This window comes from Dama dama, chromosome 22 (genome assembly GCF_033118175.1).
Source record: "Dama dama isolate Ldn47 chromosome 22, ASM3311817v1, whole genome shotgun sequence".
NCBI lineage: Eukaryota > Metazoa > Chordata > Mammalia > Artiodactyla > Cervidae > Dama > Dama dama.
Genome location: NC_083702.1, coordinates 54487569 through 54510333, shown reverse-complemented (window position 1 = coordinate 54510333; position 22765 = coordinate 54487569). Strand labels below are relative to the sequence as shown.

Sequence of the window (22765 nt, the reverse complement as noted above, 5' to 3'; positions counted from 1 at the left end):
ACTCACCTCCAGCCAGCCATATACCTTTTCTATTTCTCTCTAAGGTCTTTTGACTTTCTGCTCAGAATATCTGTGTCCACATCATATCATTCATTTAAAAAACTGATTGGCAGTTTTATTTTTAAAATAGGCAGTGCATGCAAATAGTATTCAATCCAAAATGTACAAAAGGCACACACTACAAACATTTTCCCTAATACTTTGTCCCTGCAGAGGCAAGTAGTTATTGTTATCAGTCTCATATGTATTCAATATAATTCTAGACATAGCCTATGTATCTAGTTTGCAATTTTATGTATGTATTTAACAGCAAACACATTTTTCTGTACTTTCTTTTCAATTAGTAATATAGCTTGAATACTATTCCATTATAAGCTTCTTTATCTTCTTTGTGGCTGTGTAATATTCTCTTTCGTGGCTATACAGTAATTGACTTCACCAATCCCTGGTGAAGGACATTTGGTTTTATGAGGAGAGGATTTAGAATCAGACTACCTTGATAAAATTCTTCTCATCGCTTATTAGTTCTATGACCTTGGGGGAATTACAATAGTGCTTTCTTCCCAGGCTTCCCTCGTGGCTCAGATGGTATAGAACCTGTCTGTAATGCAGAAGACTCAGGTTTGATCCCTGGGTAAGGATTATCCCCTGGAGTAGGAAATGGAAACCCACTCTAGTATTCTTGCCTGGGAAATCCCATGGACAGAGGAGCCTGGCAGGCTACAGTTCATGGGGTCAGAAGGAATCAGACACAGCTGAGGGACTAACACTTCTTCCTAGGGTTGTTGAGAATTAAATATGTTAATCAATGTAAAGTACTTAGAATAATGTGTGGCACATAGTAAGCTCTTCATAAATGCTAGTTTTTGCTTGGATTATTTCCCAAATTTTGCTATTGCATTCTATGCTGAAGCAAATGACCTTGAACATAGGAGTGATATCCAGATATTTAGCAACACTTATAGCACCAGCACTGACCAATCAGAATGAGGTTGGCCATAGTGCTGAGCATGATCCCGGAGCCCCTGCAGTATCACCCATTATATCTTGAGTTACTAGGTCTCGGCTCAGGTCGGTACTTACCAATGAGTAATGCAGGAGATCTGGGTTTGATTCCTGGGTCAGGAATTTACCCTAGAGAAGGGAATGGCTACCCACTGCAGTATTCATTTCTGGAGAATTCCATGGACAGAGGAGACTGTGGATTACAGTCCATGAGATTGCAAAAATTTGGACATGACTGAGTGACTAACACTTACTTTCTTTTTCAAGCAACAGTTTCAACATTTTAACAATCAGTACAGCAGTTCTGGAATATATAGGTGAATTTAGCTGTTCTCATGCATCATTTCACCTATCTGTGCATATATCTTTTAGAATAAATTCCCAAAAGTAGAATTGGTAGGTAAAAGCTCATGCACACTTGCAATTTGTCCTTCTTAGAGGTTATACCAGTTTATATCCCCATCAACAATAAATGAAATTTATTTTGTGCTTACCCTCACTGGCACAATATGTTACTGAATTTCTTTTTTATCTTTGCTCATCTGATAGGTGAAAAGTGATATCTCAGTGTGGTTTCAATTTGCATTTCTTTTATTATGATTGATTTTGGATATCTTTTTATATGCTTTTTGGTCATTTGTATCCTTTTTGTTTCATCTTTTCATGCACTTTACCAGTTTTTCTTTGGTGTTGTTGATCATTTTCTTATTGATTTGCAGGAACTCTTTGTATAGCATATTACATTCACTCTTTTACTTACCTGTGGAGATTCATTGGTCACCTATGGCAGGCTAGGGATATAGAGATTAAAAACAACCACAGAAATTGCCTCCAAAGAGCTTACAGACTCATGAGGGAGACAGACAAGGAAATAAACCATTGTGATAAAGAATAAAAAGTACTGTGAGATGGGTTCACCTGGGATGCTTTGGGAGCGCAGGGGAGAGAGAGCATTTGTGTGGACTGTGTCTGATTAGGGATCTGCAAAGGATATCCAAGCCTGTGAGTAACACATGCCTAAATGCTTGTCCTTTGTGTAAAGACTGGTGTTTTAAATACCTGGTTGACTCCTCTTCAGACTCATTTCTAAGAAAATCAGCATTATTATTTCATCGTATCTGATTCTGCTTCATGGTCATGCCTTATATCTGGCAAACACAACAGGAGTAGTGTAGATACCCCACCGCTACTCTAAAAGCATACTTTCCTGATAGTAAGTAGCTTTGTCTCCGTTGAAGACAGATAGCTTACCATTGAACTATCATCTAAATTTCCCAAACAGATAGAGGCATTTCCAAATGTAAAATAGGCCATATCCCCAAATGTGGTCCTTTGTTCTATCTATTAACAATCTTTTTCAGCAACCTTTGGGTTTTAAATGCAGGTTGGACATAATATAGCACTCAGGCCCAACAATGACCTTCATCTTCTATTGCCTCTTTTATTTCCCTTATTGAGAACCTGCTGTGAATGTTTCAAATCTAATTAACCCGTTTAGCAACACATGGCATTAAATGGGTCATCTTATTTTAAGACCGTTTTTTTTTTTTTTTAATGTGTTGAATACAGTTTGGACAATCCACTCCAGCTGGGGCTGGAACAATGAAACACAAGCCTTGGATAGCACAGAAACTCTAAACAGCTTCTCTTCTGTGTTGTTCTAATGCATAGCAGACTTTTGAATTCCTGTATCATAAACCATCTAAGCAGCTCGTACTTGATCCCCCGAGGTACAGAGTCACTGCTTCAGCTCTTAGCAGTGCCAAAGAAAATAATTCCATTTTTTATCAGAAAGACTTCCTGTTGTCTGAATTAATACACTGGACCAGCTACATACTTTGTGGGGCTCAATGGAAAATGGAAATAGAAAGACCTTTGTTGAAAAACTAAGAATTTCAACAGAATGGCAGCACGATGTTAAATCAAACGTATGGTCTTCTAAGTGAGGGGTCCTATGTGACCAAACAGGTCACATGCTAATGAGGCAGCCCTGCGAATGGGTTGCAGAAAACTACACTATGTCAGCCTAGCACAGCTGATCCTTCATCAGGCCTGTGGCACCACAGATGCGGAAGGAACCTTGGCCGTCCTCTTGTTGAACATCCTTATCTTCCAGGTAGGGAAACAGGCATGGAGAGATTGAGTTAAGATCCAGGCAGAGCTGGCTAGCAGCAGAGTCAGATCTATAACCAAAGATACAGTGTGACTAAAATACATGGACAAGAGAGGTTCAGATTACTTATCACACCCTTTGAAATTGATCATTTCTCCTATTCTAAAACCATGACTTAGGTTATGTGTACCTTTGAGAGTTTTGTCACATTTCTACCAATACTTTTCCAACAAAGAAAGTAGATGGGATATGTGTCCTTTCTCTTTGCCCTTGGCTTCCCACCCCACCAAACTATGTCCAGAATCCAAGTCCATGGGCACTGATTCAATGATCTTTTGACTGATCACATGCTTTTCAAACTTTCTTAACTCTGACCTTGGGACTTCGCTGAAAGTCTGGTAGTTAAGACTCTGCACTTCCTATGCAGGAGGCGCAGATTCCATCCTTGTTTGGGGAGCTAAGATCTTCTGTGCCACACAGACAAAACAAAACGAGAAATCAAATGTCAAAAACTATAAATGAGTACTTGTGTAATGTCGGGGATGAAAGTGTCTTTCTGAGAATAACACCAGAAGCATCAGCATTAAGAAAAAGACTGATGCATTTTACTTTGCAAAAACTAAAAAAAGAATTTCGTATGTTAAAAGCATGCATGATATCAGTCCTCTGTCAGATACATGTATTAAATATTGTCTCACAATCTAAAATAAATGTAAATAAATAAGCAAATAAACTTTGACCTTACAACTGTGTTATACTGAAATCTAGTTTGCGACACCCACATGCATAAGTGATACAACTTCCTTAATCAGTACTTAGCTTTCTGCTTGCAAAGGAAATATTTGCTATGCTATTTAAAAATGCTGTTTCATTGAAACAAACAAATGCTGGTCATGACCCACTAAACTGATTTTGGGAACAACAATGGGTTATATCGTGCCGTTCAAAAACCTTGTTTGAATTTCCATGTTGATTCTCTACTGGGAGGGGTAGGTGAGGACTGGAGGCATCTCACAGAAATGCTCTTCTGGAAAAAAGAATCACCAAGGCCCCCATGTGCTGGCAAAAGGGCAAGAAATAGACACATTTGGATCCTACTAGGGGGATAAAAATTGGCACGATCTTTCTGAAGGCAGTTTGCTAAGTTTACTAGAGTCTTGGAAGTGTGATCACTCTGACCTAGTAACTCCGCCTCTAGAAAACAAGGCCAAGGACATAATCACAGATGTAGCCAAAGATTTAACTACCAAGGATGATCATTGCAATATGATTTATAATGGAGGGAAATTAGAAATAATTCAAAGGTTCAGCAGTAGGGGTTCAGTCAAATGAGGACATATGCCTATGAATTTGATAATACATCTCCATTAAATTGTTTGGTATTATGTATGTAATGAAATATTTAATAATATCAAAATAGTTATGATGCATTAAATGAGAAAAGCATATTCAGAACAGTATATGCCATATGACACCATTTCTTAAGAGAAGACTTGAATGTATCTATTTTTCATTAAAGAGTTTGGGAGAAACTATATCACAGTGTATTCTATACACTATATCACAGTGTATTCTGTGACTCTGTGGGTTTTAAGAATATTGTTGTTCAGTTGCTAAGTCATGTCTGACTCTTTGTGACCCCGTGGACTGCAGCATGCCAGGCCTCCCTGTCCCTCACCATCTCCCAGATTTCGCCCAAGTTCATGTCCATTGAATCGGTGATGCTATCCAACCGTTTTATCCTCTGCCACCCTCTTCTCCTTTTGCCTTCAATCTTTCCCAGCATCAGAGTCTTTTCCAATGACTCGGCTGTTCGCATCAGGTGGCCAGAGTATTGGAGCATCAGCTTCAGCCTCAGTCCTTCCAATGAGTATACAGGGTTATTTCCCTTAGGATTGACTGGTTTGATCTCCTTGCAGTCTAAGGGACTCTCAAAGAATCTTCTCCATCCAGGTTCAGATGAAGGTTTAGCTGCATTCTTCAACATCTGCAGGAGGGTTCTCTCCCTACTGCAGACCCAGTGACTCCAATGAGTCACTTAGAATAGCTGAATGCAGAGGTGGGTGGAGTCCTTATAGAGCTTCTATTGGTAATTTCTGGAAAATTTCATCTCTAATGGGGCCAGATGCATCCCTTTGCTGTTTTATGGGGCACATCTTCATGTGACATTTCATATTGATCTTCACAATAAAAGATAGGAATTTTCCCTGTTGTTGCTGGTACTGGGAGAAAATTCAGACCCAGAGATTGACTTGCTCAAGGTCATATGGTTAGACTAGTCAGAACTCAAATCCATGCCCCTGACACTAACATCAGTGCTTTCAGCAGTGCCTCTACCATGGTGCCCTTGGTTTTGGAAGCTTCTTCTGGTTATGAAAGCACAGCTTCTTGAGAGTGGTGTCTTACTGATAGCTTACGGTGAACAATGTTGGATTTGTGATCTCCGAAGATTTAGCTTCAGGACCAGGGACCAGGCTTGAATATACAGAGCTTTTGGGTAGCAGAGTTTTATTAAAGTATAAAAAGGACAGAGAAAGCTTCTGACATAGACATCAGAAGGGGGAAGGAGAGTGCCCCACTTGCTAGTCTTATCAAGGTCTTATATACTTTTACCAGACTCACTCCCACAGCATACATCTTAAATTAACAAGATTAGAACTAACAGTAGAAAGGTCTTACCAGACTCACTCCCAGGATATACAATTTAAGATAACAGGATTAGTTAGAAGGTTCTTAAGAAGGACAAACATGTCCTCCAGCAGGATACATTGTTTTTTTTTTTGTTTTGTTTTGTGTTTTTTTTTTTTTTTCATTTCTTTTTTTTTTTATTATTATTATTATTTTCTTTTCCCAGTGGGTTTTGTCATACATTGATATGAATCAGCCATGGATTTACATGTATTCCCAATCCCGATCCCCCCTCCCACCTCCCTCTCCACCCGATTCCTCTGGGTCTTCCCAGTGCACCAGGCCGGAACACTTGTCTCGTGCATTCCACCTGGGCTGGTGATCTGTTTCACCATAGATAGTATACATGCTGTTCTTTTGAAATATCCCACCCTCACATTCTCCCACAAAGTTCAAAAGTCTGTTCTGTATTTCTGTGTCTCTTTTTCTGTTCTGCATATAGGGTTATCGTTATCACCTTTCTAAATTCCATATACATGTGTCAGTATGCTGTAATGTTCTTTATCTTTCTGGCTTACTTCACTCTGTATAAGGGGCTCCAGCTTCATCCATCTCATTAGGACTGGTTCAAATGAATTCTTTTTAATGGCTGAGTAATATTCCATGGTGTATATGTACCACAGCTTCCTTATCCATTCATCTGCTGATGGGCATCTAGGTTGCTTCCATGTCCTGGCTATTATAAACAGTGCTGCGATGAACATTGGGGTGCACGTGTCTCTTTCAGATCTGGTTTCCTCAGTGTGTATGCCCAGAAGTGGGATTGCTGGGTCATATGGCAGTTCTATTTCCAGTTTTTTAAGAAATCTCCACACTGTTTTCCATAGCGGCTGTACTAGTTTGCATTCCCACCAACAGTGTAAGAGGGTTCCCTTTTCTCCACACCCTCTCCAGCATTTATTGCTTGTAGACTTTTGGATAGCAGCCATCCTGACTGGCGTGTAATGGTACCTCATTGTGGTTTTGATTTGCATTTCTCTAATAATGAGTGATGTTGAGCATCTTTTCATGTGTTTGTTAGCCATCTGTATGTCTTCTTTGGAGAAATGACTGTTTAGTTCTTTGGCCCATTTTTTGATTGGGTCATTTATTTTTCTGGAATTGAGCTGCAGGAGTTGCTTGTATATTTTTGAGATTAATCCTTTGTCTGTTTCTTCATTTGCTATTATTTTCTCCCAATCTGAGGGCTGTCTTTTCACCTTACTTATAGTTTCCTTTGTAGTGCAAAAGCTTTTAAGTTTCATTAGGTCCCATTTGTTTAGTTTTGCTTTTATTTCCAATATTCTGGGAGGTGGGTCATAGAGGATCTTGCTTTGATTTATGTCGGAGGGTGTTTTGCCTATGTTCTCCTCTAGGAGTTTTATAGTTTCTGGTCTTACATTTAGATCTTTAATCCATTTTGAGTTTATTTTTGTGTATGGTGTTAGAAAGTGTTCTAGTTTCATTCTTTTACAAGTGGTTGACCAGTTTTCCCAGCACCACTTGTTAAAGAGGTTGTCTTTTTTCCATTGTATAGAGCAGGATACATTGTTATATAGTTTAAGATGAGTTGTTTTGTTGTGTAATCATCAGCTCTGGGCTTAAAGAAAGTTAGTCTTAAAGATTATTGTCATAACTCAGAATTAAAAAAAAATTTATGTGACTAAGACAAAGCAATGTAGAATAAAACATTTATTCCTTTCTCCTCCTTGAGAGCCCTGGACTTCTTATCAACCTATCTAAGAATTAACTCTCTCATTACCAAGGAAAAGACATTATTCACAGCTGTAAAGACCATTGCAGATGCAACTTTCTGATGGATACATGTTGGAGCAGAGATTAATGCTCACAGGTAAGCCTGAGTCTATAGGAAAAGAGGCCAGCATCAATGACCCAAGCTCTTCCTTCCTTCTTTTCTTCTGTGCATCTTAGTGTCCATCTGTGAAGTTGAGTGCCCTGGCTCTGTTCTCTGTGGTGATCACCCAGGCCTCCTAGGCTGGGTTTCACCTTGGCTGTCCAAGTATTCAAAGTTCACCTGTTCTACTTCCCATTTTTACCTCAGGATATTTTATAGTCCCTGATCTGGGGTGAACTCAATCATTAGAGTTGGGGAGGGAGTGGATTTTTCCAAAAAAGGAAGAAACCTGGAGAAGATAAGGAAGTCAACACATTAACCAAGAAACACTATCAATGAATGGAGAGGGTTTTTTTTCTTGTTTTTTTTTTTTGGCAGAATGGCTTTTCTACTATATACTTAATACTGTATAAAAGTTGGTCACTGTCAATATGGTAATGACTTCCTTCATCTGTATTCTATTCAACAACTAATTAAAATAAGCCAGTATTGAGAAGCACTTCATGGAATAAATATTTTGATTTCACTTTGCTTGGATTGATTGTAGAACAAAATATAGGAGAAAATATAGCAGTTTTGGAGAAAAGAACTTAAAGCCCAGCTTTCTTGCTTTCATGAGCCATTGAATATCTAAGTCTTACTTTCCTCATTTAAAAAATGAAGAAAATACTTCATAGCTCCTAAATTATAAAGACAACATGTAAGAAAGTCCTCATTCCCCCAATGGTGGACTGAGTCAACTTGCCCTGGCCCATGAGAGCCAACAGTTTTCAGGTTTTTCTGAACTGGTTGTTAAACACAGCACCTATTAAAAGTTAAATTACATTAACTTATAATTAAAGACACTTAAAAATCAAGGGTAATATGTACTTAAAACTCTTTACATTCTAACTATTTTAATTTCACAATTATTTATGCTCTCGTGGCTATTCACATCTATTGTAGGTGAATGGTGGAAATTCTAAGCAGTTATGTGCCTCTGTACATCTCTTTCCATCTCTGTGTTCAGTCACACCATATTGATGGCTTGAAATTGACCACCGTGAAGATATTCACACCATGGGAATGAACTAAATGAACTAAATCTACAAATCTGTACTTCGTTTACTGTTTTGTTAATTGTCTAACACTGTTTCTTGATGCTTTTGTGCTAAGTCGCTTCAGTTGTTTCTGACTCTTTGTGACCCCAAGGACTGTAGCCTGCCAGGCTAGGGGAAATCCTTGTCCATGGGATTTCCCAGGCAAAGATACTGGGGTGGGTTGCCATATCCTTCTGTAGGGGATCTTCCTGATTACACCCACCTCTTTTACATCTCCTGCATTGGCAGGCGGATTCCTTATGTCCAGTGCCACCTGGGAAGCCCCAGTGTTTCTCAGCCTCAGCACTATTGACGTTTGGGGCTCAACAGTCCCTTGCCCCAGAAGGATGCGCTGTGCGCCACAGGGTTTTTAGCGGCGTCCCTCTTCTCTACCTGCCAGATGCCGCTGGCACCCCCTCCGAGTTGTGACAACCACCACTGTCTCCAGGTATTGCCAGCATCCTGGTGGGCAGGACTTCCCCCACTTCTTCCCTGTTGAAACCCGCTGGCCCAAGGGGTTGGCAGACTAAGGCTGGGGGACAAAATTTGGCCTATGGATGTTTTTGTACAGCCTGCGGGCTAAGAAGAGAGTTTAAATTTTTTAAAGTTTGAAAAATATGACAGAGACCAGATGTGGCTGCAAAGCCTAAAATATTTACTTTTTGGCCCTTTAGAGAAAAAGTTTGCTGACCTCTGGTCTAAGTTGTGGTGATGTTAATAATGCAGATTATTTACATTGTGAAGAGCACACACGAAACATTGAGTAAATGTTCTTCCAGTATTTGAAAGCTATTATTTGATTCAGCAAAAAAGCTGTTCATATCTCTGATGAACTAGTGAATTTCCAACATATGTAGTATTGGAGCCAAAAGAGCATTCAGTTTAATGAATGTAATTTGTGTGAGACTAAGAGTTTAACAGTACATCATGTGTGTGATATCAGGAAAATAAGTGTATTGGGAAGGAGTTAATGGAATGGAATGCAGGTCCGTTTGTCAAACCATGCTTGAACTGCAACCATAAATTGGCTACAAGAGTTCAGCAATAATTCCTCCTGACATTTCAGACTGTCACATTTGCATGCCTGGACTAGATCTGAAGGATCAAGGGTGAAAGGTACTGAGAAGGATAAAAGGGAGCATTTCAGGATAAGGAAAGGTTCTGAGGCAAGAGCGAGCTTAGAGAACCCCATTAAGTAAAGAGAACATCAGTGTTTTTCAACTAAGAGTGCGAAGGAACTGTGAAGAAATAGGGGTAGTATAGGTGGGGGCAGTGGTGTGCTAGGAAGTGTTTAACAACCAGCTCTCAGGGGGTACACACACACATACACATATACTCCCAGGTACATATATACTTTATTTAAATTTTCTCTGATGTAACCGATGTCTAATATGTTTTTACAAATAATAATAAAATATACAATTTATATATGTATATATAAGTATATAATTGTATAAATATATACAATTTATATATGCAATTGTATTTATGTATATATACAGCTCCAGGTAGTCAGCTGATTCTCACAGAATTCTTTCAGCCTTCACCTTCCACAGCTGATGAAGAGAATGAAGTCATGACAAAGGCTTTCATCATCCAAGAATTGGTCTGGGAGTCATGCCGGAGCCCCTTGGGCAGCCCAGAGCGGCAGAGTCCACTGTGTGTCATGGGAAAGACTCTTCAGATTGGCAGGGGAGTGTTTACCAAGGCTAGGTTTTCCTTCTTCCTGGTAATAGAGCGTAGGGGTGGTGTGCTTCAAGACAGAAGAAGCCCATGGGGTAGGGAGTCTGAGCCTGTAGGACCCACAGATGCTATTTAATTATTAAATATAGCTTTCCTAATAGATTTGAGTGTAGGCCTTCCACCAAGTTTTTTCCATAGTTTGCTATGATCCACACAGTTAAAGGCTTTGGTGTAGTCAACAAAGCAGAAGTAGATGTTTTTCTGGAACTCTCTTGCTTTTTCAATGATCCAATGGATGTTGGCAATTTGTCCTCTGGTTCCTCTGCCTTTTCTAAATCCAGCTTGAACATCTGGAAGTTCACAGTTCATGTACTGTTGAATCCTGGCTTGGAGAATTTTGATTATTACTTTGCTAGCATGTGAGATGAGTGTAATTATGCAGTAGTTTGAAGCCTTTCTTTGGGATTGAAATGAAAACTGACCTTTTCCTGTCCTGTGGCCACTGCTGAGGTTTCCAAATTTGCTGATATATTGAGTGCAGCACTTTCACAGCATCATCTTTTAGGATTTGAAATAGCTCAACTGGAATTCCTTCACCTCCACTAGCTTTGTTTGTAGTGATGCTTCCTAAGGGCCCCTTGACTTCTCATTCCAGGATGTCTGGATCTAGGTGAGTGATCACACCATTGTGGTTATCTGGGTCATGAAGATCTTTTTTGTATATTTCTTCTGTGTATTGTTGCCACCTCTTCTTACTATCTTCTGCTTCTGTTAGGTCCATACCATTTCTGTCCTTCTTTGTACCCATCTTTGCATGAAACATTCCCTTAGTATCTCTGATTTTCTTGAAGAGATTGCTAGTCTTTCCAATTCTATTGTTTTCCTCTATTTCTTTGCATTGATCACTGAGGAAGGCTTTCTTATCTCTCCTCGATGTTCTTTGGAACTCTGCATTCACATGGGAATATCTTTCCTTTTCTCCTTTGCCTTTAGTATCTCTTCTTTTCTCAGCTATTTGTAAGGCCTCCTCAGACAATCATTCTGCCTTTTTGCATTTCTTTTTGTTGCAGATGGTCTTGATCACTGCTTCCTATACAATGTCACAATCCTCTGTCCACAGTTCTTTACGCATTCTCTCTATCAGATCTAATCCCTTGAATCTATTTGTCACTTCCACTGTATAATCAAACTGTGGAAAATTCTGAAGAGATGGAAATAACAGACCACCTGACCTGCCTCCTGAGAAATCTTTATGCAGGACAAGAAGAAGCAGTTAGAACTGGACATGGAACAACATACTGGTTCCAAATTGGGAAAGGAGTACATCAAGGCTGTATATTGTCACCCTGCTTATTTAAGTTATATGCAGAGTACATCACGTGAAATGCCAGACTGGATGAAGCAGAAGTTGGAATCAAGATTTCCAGGAGAAATATCAACAACCTCAGATATGCAACTGACACCACCCTTATGGCAGAAAGTGAAGAAAAACTAAAGAACCTCTTGACAAAACTGAAAGAGGAGAGGGAAAAAAGTTGGCGTAAAACTCAATATTCAGAAAATGAAGATCATGGCATCTGGTCCCATCACTTCATGGGAAATAGATGGGGAAACAGTGGACACAGTGGCAGACTTTATTTTTTTGGGCTCCAGGATCACTGCAGATGGTGACTGCAGCCATGAAATTAAAAGACGCTTACTCCTTGGAAGGAAAGTTATGACCAACCTAGATAGCATGTTAAAAAGCAGAGACATTACTTTGCCAACAAAGGTCTGTCTGGTCAAGGCTATGGTTTTTCCAGTAGTCATGTATGGATGTGAGAGTTGGACTATAAGGAAAGCTGAGCACTGAAGAATTGATGCTTTTAAACTGTGGTGTTGGAGAAGACTCTTGAGAGTCCTTTGGACTGCACGGAGATCAAATCAGTCAGTCCTAAAGGAAATCAACCCTGAATATTCGTTGGAAAGGCTGATGCTGAAGTTGAAGCTCCAATACTTTGGCTGTCTGATGCGAAGAGCCAACTCATTAGAGAAGATTGATCCTGGGAAATATTGAAGGCAGGAGAAGGGGATGACAGAGGACAAGATGGTTGGATGGCATCACCAACGCAATGATATGAGTTTGAGTAAGCTCTGGGAGATGGTGAAAGACAGGGAAACCAGGCATGCTGCAGTTTATGGGGTCACAAAGAGTTGGACATGACTGAGCAACTGAATTACAACAACAAAATGTATTGGGTGTTTCCTCTCTGTCGGGCACTTTTATAAACATTTTATGCATTTTAAACTGTGCATGTAATTCTCACCACCACACATAGGACAGTTACACCATCCTCATCTTATAGACAAGGAAACCAAGACTCAGAAATGCTGAATGTCTTTCCTGAGGTTGTAGCAGATGAGTAGGTATCTCACCAGAGCCCCACACTTTACGCTGCTATGCAATTCAGAAACCAGAAGAGAAGAGTGAGAGGCCAAGCAACATTGTTCTTCAGAAGGGAAGTGGTGGTAGGCCTGAATCAGCAGAGGACCACAGTGGGTTGGAAATAGGAGACATTAGAAAGATGAAATCTGCATTAATCTGTTACTCCTTGATACAGAAAGCCCAGGAGAGGGAGAGTCGAAAAGGTTCAGAGTTGTTAACTTCGGTCCCTTGTAGGTGGTGGAGCTATTGAAAGCAGTTGGAGAGAGAGAGGGAAGATGACAATTCAGTTTTAGATGATGTGTGCAGAAATCGGGGTACCTGGGACCCTTAAAACACAGACTGCAGAGAAGCGTTTTCAAGGCTTCAGGGCGCGCCTCTGCTTTGTTACAGTCCCTGTCCAGGGGCTTTGGGAGTTCGTCCTGGGAATCTTGAGCATGTCCCAAGGTTCCTTTCTCTGTTTATATCATTTAGCAGGGAAAGGACTGTTAATGACTAATCTCTGTCCATGAGGCACAGAGCCAAGGCAGAGATGCTGCTGCTAGGCGGGAAGGCCGCCCGTGACTGGCCCCGGCTCCTGCTGGAACTCCCTCCTCCTCACCCCACTGTCTCCTGGACTCGCCCCAATGCAAAATCAGATCCTGAGCATTTGTAGCAAAACCACTGCGTTTTGGAGAGGAAGACTGGACTCAGAATCTTCCCAGGGCTTTGAAAGTTCACCTCCAGCCTAAGACAATCTCAGTGAGTACCTAATTCCTCTGGGAGTGGGGTATCCATCCCAAAACAGCAGAGGGGACATTGTCATTGAAAGTTTCTCTTTAGCATTAGGAAGTTTGGTCGATGAATGAATTCTCAGTTGGTAGAATTTGATGCAAGATCCTGATGGTTTTTAAAAAAGTAAAAAAAAAAATCTTCAAAACAAAGAAGCAGAAGTCAATGGGTAGTACTCTACTGAAAAGTAAATTGCTTTTCTTACTGAAAAATTATTTTGGAATATCTTTTCAACGTTGTGATCACCCAGGAGAATCACTGGAGACCATAAATTTCAGAAGTGTCTCTCTTCTGATTCCGTAGGCAATCTCGTCTGTATAATGTGCTGTGATTTATCAAATCCTAATGCAAGTTGGGGAATATTACTAATGTCAGAAGACTTCAGATCTAGGACTTGAATGACATTTAAGCTATGCTTGATTGAAAGTTTTTCCTAGAAGAGTAGGTTTCAAAAGCTTTCTCTTTGGAGTCCTACTGCAAGCTTTTCTATTGGTTTCCATTTCTCATATTAGTATCAGATGGAAATATTAAAATAACATGGAAAATGTTAGGAAGAACTTTATTACTAAAATTCTCCAAGGTCTGAATCTGCAGATAAAGCATCTCCTGCTCTACATGCTGCCATAGGGTATTAGGCAACTGTGAGCGAAGCCTGGGTCATATTTCTCTCAACTGAGTTTTTATTTAGAAGGGAGGGGCTGGGGAAAGGGATGCAAATGACTCATGCTGGATCCTTGGTCTGAGAAACTCACCTGAGGTTTAAAGAAATCTGATGATGTCACTGATGCTGCCTTAGAACCACCTCAGCAGTATCAACAAGGGGAATAGAGACAGCCAACGCCAGGATTTTAGTGTGTTTTGTAAAATGATAGACACTGTTGTCTCTGAGTCTCCCCCACCCTCCAAATTGTGGACTGTGCCATTTGCACCGTGGACTCTTCTGTTTGGCTGAGAATGTTGCAATATGGCTGATGCAACTAGAGTTAGCTGATAAAATACTGGCCAGGGGTGATGCTTTCCTCCTGAGACCCTCCATCAGGATTTGCAGCATTGCTTTCCACCACACACCTCTGCCCTCTCCCCACCAGTTGGAGAAGCAAAGTAATGTAATTCCTGTCCTTCCTTTTATTTCCACACGTCCAAAATCTGGCCACATGGTGGTGGAACACCCAGTCATTGTGTTTGGAAGGAAAAGAAAAGAGCTGTGTATGCAAGAGCGTGTACCAACATGTCAGAGACTTTGTCTAAATTGCCTGTTTCCTTCTCACAATAACCCTGAATGGAAGTTCTTATACTCATTTTTACTGATGAGAAAACTGAGGCTCAAAGGGAACAAGTAACCTGTCTGCAATCACACAGTTAGGAAGTAACAGGACCTGAATATGAGGGCAAGTCTTTTTAACTCAAAAGTTCTCTTCTTGCTACCTCGGTATTGCTGGAGGTTGGGAGAATTTGAAATCTGGAATGATGGGAGGAGAGCAGGTGGACCAGACCACAAATGTTTCAGGTTAACAGGGGTGATTTGTTAAGACCTAGCACAACTGTGAGGAGAAGGCAATGGCACCCCACTCTAGTACTCTTGCCTGGAAAATCCCATGGACAGAGGAGCCTGGTAAGCTGCAATCTATGGGGTCGCTAAGAGTCGGACACGACTGAGCGACTTCACTTTCACTTTTTACTTTCACTCATTGGAGAAGGAAATGGCATCCCACTCCAGTGTTCTTGCCTGGAGAATCCCAGGGATGGGGGAGCCTGGTGGGCTGCCATCTATGGGGTCACACAGAGTCGGACACGAATGAAGTGACTTAGCAGCAGCAGCAGCACAGTTGTGAAGATTCCCAGAACTTCTTAGGGCATTTTCTAATAACTACACTCAAGCAGGGCAAGTGGAAAGTTATTAGCACTACTTGCTTTAACCCAAAGGTCAATCTAGGAGAGCTGACTGGACACCTCAGTTATTGTCATCTTAATTAAAGATTCGGTGAACCTTCCCTGGTGTTGTGATCAGGGACTTTCAAAAGGCGCTCAGAACTGCTGTGTTTCACAGAAACCTCGGGTTATGAACACCAGGAGAATATGTATCGCCTTGTGATAGGTTTTCAGAGACTTGCATTGTCATTAGGTGGGTGGATAAAGAAAAGAATGGAGGTTCATGTTCTTTTCTTGATAGGGAGTGGTTTTCCTTCGTTTTGCTCAGTCTCATTCTTCTCTTAAATCTTAGCAACATACATCACGAAGGGGCTAAGAGAAACAGGGACAGTTTTTTCTTCCCAGGTATCTCTTGTTGCCGTGATGTTTTCTACCAGTGGAAATGTACGAGGCGTCACTCTATGCATCCTCAGTCACCCAGCTGCAGGGGAGGCAAAAGTCATCAGTACCTAAAAACATCCACCCTCCTCTCTTCTGCGACCTCCCTGTTCTTTCATCCCAGTCTGCAATCCCCTGGAACCCTTGCCCTCCACAATGAGTTATTTTCTCCTTTTGTTTGCCCCTTTCCAATCTGGGCAATAAAGGAACGTCTGCTCTTCTTTTTCTCTTCTTTGTAAACTTGTTTCAGTTCAATGCCAATATAATGCAGCTTGATTGCCAAGGGAAGTATAGTATAAGAAAGAAAGTATTACACAGGAAAAATATGGTTTTTCCTTGTTAGGTCTAAGAATGACAACAGTTCTGGTGACCAAAATCAATAGGTGTGACTATAAAATAAATTTTTATTAATTTTAATTTTTCTGTATAAAAGTCCAAATAAAGCTTTGATATTTCAGTTCCCATTTTAAATAGAAGCAGTGCTACAGTGAACATTCTTGTGTACCTGTGCAAAGCTTTATCCAGGGAAGATACCTAAGAATTAGAATTGTACTTTTATTTTTCAGAATATACTGTTAAAGTGTCCTCCAAAAAGATGTAACAACTATGCCCCCACTAGCAGGGTGTGAGAAGGTGTATTTCCACACATCTTCAATTTTTAATATTATCAGACAAAAAAGCATTGATAATTCAGTAGGTGGAAATAGTATCTAGTTGTATTAATTTGCATTTTTCTAATTAATAACTAGCTTCAGATGTTTTTGTATGTTCATCGACTACTTGTATTTCCCTTTTGGTGAATTTCCTCTTTGTATCCTTTGCCAGTTTCTTCCTTGAGTTGTTTAACTTTTCTGTTTTTATTTACAGGAGTTATTAATATGTAGTTTATACTAATTTTTGGCTGTTATTTATGTGGTAAACACTTTCTCCCAGTTTATTTCATATATTTAGTTTTGTTTATGGTGTCTTGATTTTAATGTAGTCAAGTTGATTCTTTTCTTATTTGTTTCTCATTCAATCAGTCTTTTTTTCAATGCCCTAAATTCATAAAGATCACAAATGTGTTTTTCTGTATTTTCTCCCAATAATGTTTATCATTTTAAAAGTCTTTAGTCCACCTGAGACTTAAAATGATACAAGATAGGACTTTTAAATTTTTTACCCCAAAGGAATCATCATTTTTCTTGATACTGGGTCTTGAATAGGCCACCGTTCTCCACTGGTTTGAGCTGAGTCCACTCACTGCAGCATGGAGGACAATGTATGGCTGCTTAGAAGTCAGCCTGCTGCTTTCCTCCTATGGCCATCCCCTCTGCATGCCTTCTGCTTAGTTTAGTGCTTACTTCTTAGAGATTAAATTCACGAACCAGCCCCCCACCCTCAAAAAGACTTTCTTTCTCTCCTAGTCACATCCATGCTTAACAAGCATCAGTAAGACTCCCATTTAGAATAAATTTAAACTCCTTATCATAGTCAGCAGGCCATAGAGAGGTGCTTACTCTCAGACCTCATCTCCTGCACTGCCTCTTTGCTTACTCATCTCCGACCTCACTGGGCTTTCGCTGTTCCTCCAGCACCCCAAGCCAAGGTCCTTAGCACTCGCTGACCACTCTGCCTGGACTTATTTCCCCCTTTTTCGGCTTACTTCTTCTTCTCCTCCACATCTCAGTTCAAATGTCCACTCTCTAGAGAGCTCTTCTAGTCACCCTCTCTAAAATAGTGCCTAGTTCCCAGATGGCGCTAGTGGTAAAGAACCCGCCTGCCAGTGCAGCAGATGTGAGAGACGCAGGTTCAATCCCTGAGATGTGGAAGATTCCCTGGAGGAGGGCATGGCAACCATTCCAGTATTCTTGCCTGGAGAATCCCATGGACAAAGGAGCCTGGCGGCCTACAGCCCATGGGGTCGCAAAGAGTCAGACACGACTGAGTGACTTAGCATGCATGCATGCACATCACTTTATCCCTTATCTTCTTTATTTTCTTGTTATCATCATTCAAGACCTTACTACTTGTTTACTTGCAAATTATCAGGATTTTTTTTTTTTAATTCTGTCTCATCCATCATTCTATTTCCAAGACCCAGATCAAAGCCTGGTACATGGTGAACAATTAATGAATGCTGAATGAGTGAAGCCTTTGCTTGTGCTCCTGAAGGGACTTGTGCTTACCTCTACTATAGCAATCCCCATACTGTTGTTTTTTTTTTAATATTTTTAAATTTTTTATTAGTTGGAGGCTAATTACTTCATAACATTTCAGTGGGTTTTGTCATACATTGACATGAATCAGCCACCCCATACCATTTTAATTGGGTTGTTGTCCTTATCTGACTTTTCCACTAAGCCTCTTGAAGGATCATGATTTTTTTTTTTTTTTTGCCTGTATCTGTTCAATGCCTGACACAGAATCAATACATATATATTGAATGAATAAATATATGAGTGAATGAATTCTCCTGGCATTGATATTGGAAGTGGACATTGAAATGCCACTTTAAAAGAGAAAATGTAGTATTTTTAAGCAAGGGCTCTCTTTTTTAGACCCAGTAAAACAAAAGACAACATGCCATACTGTTCATTTTGGGAGGTTGTATCAGTTATCTAGTACCATGTAACAAGCTACTGCACAACTTAACGGCTTAAAAAGATAATAACTTACCGTTTCTTATAATTCTGTGAGCTGCCTAGGTGGCTGTTCGCTGGTTTTTCCTGAGCTCAATCAGGTAACATATCAACTGGAGGGTCAACCAGGTCTCATTCTCATGACCCGGGCCTTGATGCTGGCTGTTGACTGGGATAATTGAAATGACCCAGAGTCTTTGTCCTGGAGTGTTTCATTCTTGGCTTCTTCATGGCGTGGGGTCTCAGGACAACATCCCAAGAGGATGAAAGTGGAAGTAACAAGGTTCTCTTGAGGTTTACCTTCAGAAGTACATTTCTGTCGGTCAAAGCAAGTCATCAAAACAGCTCATTCAAGGGTGGGGCTTTACTTATTTCTAAGAAGAATTGCAGAGTTAGCTTTTGGTTTAAGATAACATTGCTCTCATTAAACCTATTTACTAAAACACTTTGTGGATTTCTTATTAGTCTTTTTGGGACTTGCTCCATGCCTGAAAACTTACCTCCATAATTTTTTGAGACAAACTTCTTTCTACTTTGGACATATCAAGTGTTGTGGGATAATGCCTGGAATTCTTAGAAGCTCTTTTACCTGGTTGTGAGGGTCTCCTAGGCACCTCCTTATGTTTTTTGAGCTCTCAGCAAAGGATCTTATAGCCACATTCATGATTTGATATTTACTGTGGAATTATTTATTTTGAGACTCTTATGTCATATGGAAGAACAAAAGTGTACAATAGTCTTGTTTATCAACCCAGCACATCCTCGACCTCTCACGTGCTAAGTTGCTTCAGTCATGTTTGACTCTGTGCGACCTTATGGACTATAGCCTGCTAGGCCCCTCTGTCCATGGGATTCTTCAGGCCAGAATACTGGCATGGATAGCCATGCCCTCCTTCAGGTGATCTTCCCGACCCAAGGATCGAACCTGGGTCTCCTACATTGGCAGGCAGATTCTTTACCACTGAGCCACCAGGGAAGCCCAAAATGCTGTACTATGCTGTCACTTCAAATCCTGCTTAAAACGAATAGCTCCTTCCTAATTCCTCTCTGTCTTCATGTACCTATCATTCACAGCTAAAGACACCGCTTGACACATTCACCTTACTATTTGGATTTCTCCTTAATCCCAAAGGGAGCCACAGAGGTACTTGGAGGTCAGTGGGGAAAAGGCTCTGCCACTCCTGAAACCAAACCAGACAGAAACAAACAAAAACCCACAGATTCATTAGGAAACTGTGTATCTTCCAAGTTGAACAGTTTTGCCCCTCTGTGTGTGTTTTGGGGAGGTGGGGGGATGGGTGGCGGGAGAGAGTGCAAAATATGACCTACTCATTTTTCAGCTTCCTATGGTGAGTTCCTCCCCACCCTTCCAGTTTCTACATGTCCTCACTGCCCTTCCAGGTTCTGTCCACCTCCTAATCCCAAAGCCAAAGCTATTTGTTTTAGCCTCTTTTTTTTTTTTTTTTAATCATCCCCCTTCTAAGTACAGGTTTCTGTAGCAGTTATTTATTTCTTTGTAACAACTACCCCAAAGTTTAATGACTCAATTCCCATATTTCTGTGAGTCAGAGGAGCAGTTCCTCTGGTAGTTTTGCCTGGGCTCACTCAAGTGATTCTTTCTGATGGACGATCAAATGAAACAGAAAGTCCAAGATGGCCTCACACAGGTCTGGGGTCCTGGTGTGACTGTCAAATGTGACAGTTTGGATAGCTGAGTGCTCTCTCCATCAGGTTTTGTATCTGGGGCATCTACAAATAATGTGACAGTTTCCCGGCAGCATTCTTAGACTGAGGGGACAGAAGCTGCAGTGCCTCTTAAGGGCAAGCTCAGAAGTCTCACAACATCACTTCCGCCATTCTAGTGATCAAGGAAGTTACCAGACCAGTTCAGGTTCAAGGGCTGCGGAAATAGCCTTCACCTATTGATGGGTAGTGGCAAACCCTCATTGCCAAAGGGCATAGGGAATGGGAGAGGCCATGGTGGCCACTTTTACAAATAACAAATGATTTATATAAATAATAGGTGGGATGAGGCGGGAAGTGGGAGGAGGTTCAAGAGAGAGGGGCCATACACATACCTATGGCTGGTTCACATTGAAATATGGCAGGCAGAAACCAAGATAGTATTGTAAAGCAATTATCCTCTAATTACACATAAATTGATTTAAAAAGTAATAGTCATAAAATTTCAGAAGATCTAATGAATTATTTGAAAAGAAGATAACAAGTCAGTCTTGACCATTTTGACTATAGCAGATAATGGGGAGAAGCTTCCCTGACTATTAAGAATGAATGTTAAGTAGAACAAAAACTATTCCTGGTAGCTCTCCAGGAAGAGAAATTAACAAAGGGAGCTTTGGGAGGATTATTAAAACTATTTCCTGGGGTGGTCAGTCCAAGTATAAAATGTAGGGGATCACTGCTTAAGAGATTTCCAACAAGAATGGATTTTCACTTCACTAATTAGGACTCCATTGTAGGGAAGCAGCCTTAGTTGTCAGGTTTTTTGTGTGACTAAAAAAAAGTGCTTCTTCAGCTCTTGCATGTGTTTTTATCCTACACCTGTATTTACTGTTGATTCTGTGGCTGAAATAAGACTGATTCTAAAAATGGTTATCTGGTGAGATATATTATTTATTTATTGTTTATGTGTTTAGTTCACTTATTCATTTGTTCATCAGTCAACAAATAATTAACTGTGTATCTAATGTGTACTTGGCCTCAGACTGTGACTGGAGATCCAGGGTGAGCACCCCTGGAGCTGATGGTCCAGTAGGGATGTGTGCGTGCATGCGTGTTAAGTTGTGTAAGTTGTGTCTGACTCTTTGCAACCTTATGGACAGTAGCCTGCCAAGCTCCTCTGTCCATGGGATTCCCCAGGCAAGAATACTGGAGGGGGTTGCCATGCCCTCCTCCAGGAAGAGGATCTTCCCTACCCAGGGATCAAACCCAAATCTCTTCCAGCTCCTGCATTGGTAGGCAGGTTCTTTACCACTAGTACCACCTGGGAAGCCCCCAGTGGGGTGACCGACAGCCAAATCACCACAAAAACACAGGGAGAATTACAACTGGACGCATACTCCAAGAGGTGCCCAGTGCTATGATAGTTTGCTGGAAATCAGCCCTGGTCAAGGTTGAAAAGGAGGCCTAGAACTAGAATAAGACAAATGAGATAACCTAGGGTGCAAAATGTAGAGTCCTGACTCTCGAGTTCATGGCCCTGGGGGCCTTTATTCCAAGTGGTTCTTTTGCACTTAGTTGAAAATAAAGGTTAGCCACTCTTTGAGCCCTATTGTATAACCTCCAAAGCACAGAAGCTCAAAAGTAGAGGTCTGGTTGACTCAAAAATATTTTTATTGTACAACACCTGAAGGAAGTGTACCTTTACATGGTGACTTTATTTTTTATTATTTAAAAAAGTATTTATTTTTTGTTTGTTTATCTATTTGACTGTGCTGAGTCTTAGTTGTGGCATGCAGGATCTTTAGTTGTGAGGTGCAACTCTTTGTTGCAGTGTGTGGGATCTAGTTCCCTGATCAGGGATTGAACCCAGGCCCTCTTAGCCACTGGATGACCAGGAAGTCCCTAAATGAAGACTTCAGAAACAGCAAAGAAGTTTGAAAAGAAGCAAAATAATATGACAGGCAAACTTTGTAAAGGCTTACTTAATTGTGCGTATAAACAGATAGTGTTGAAATGCTCTAGGCAGAATTGACCTTGCAGAAATGCCAGCTCACCCTCACTAAGCACTGGTGAGTAGTTAATGACAGTCTCAGTGGGAGAGATGCATGAGAAAAACATGAATTTAGAGTTAGGTGGTGGGTTTACACCCCACTCTGGTTCTTACTAGTGGCGTGACCTTGGAATGTTTGCTTAATCTCTCTGACCCTCAGTTTTCTCATTTGTCAAGTGTATATATTATTACCTACTTGGTTTATTACAGATCAAATGAGATAACATAGCATGAAAGCTGCCGCATAGTAAGTACTCATAAAATAGTAGATATTATTTTAATCTATTTTCACAAAAGATGTAAAGGTTACTGTGATAGCAATAAAGGTCATCCAGTTCTTACAGGGCACTACTCTCAGAATAATGTGATCACAATGGCCACACATTGTCCTTTAAATCTCAACTTCGGAAAGGATCTGTTCTCTTTTCCCTTTTTTCCCCCATGAGAACAGTTTGTTTGTTTGTTTTCTTTAAAACTTTTTATTTTGTATTGGAGCATAGTTGATTAAC

General features: G+C 40.5%; 1 protein-coding gene across 2 annotated transcripts in view; it reads left to right on the top strand.

The window, feature by feature from the left end:
- The first annotated feature begins 13437 nt into the window (after window positions 1-13437).
- NR1H4 (nuclear receptor subfamily 1 group H member 4) overlaps window positions 13438-22765 on the top strand; it is a 78450-nt gene continuing 69122 nt past the window's right edge. For both annotated transcript variants that reach the window (XM_061125550.1, XM_061125551.1), the window contains exon 1: window positions 13438-13565. The gene's annotated coding sequence lies outside the window, so the exon portion shown is untranslated. The remainder of the gene's footprint in view (window positions 13566-22765) is intronic.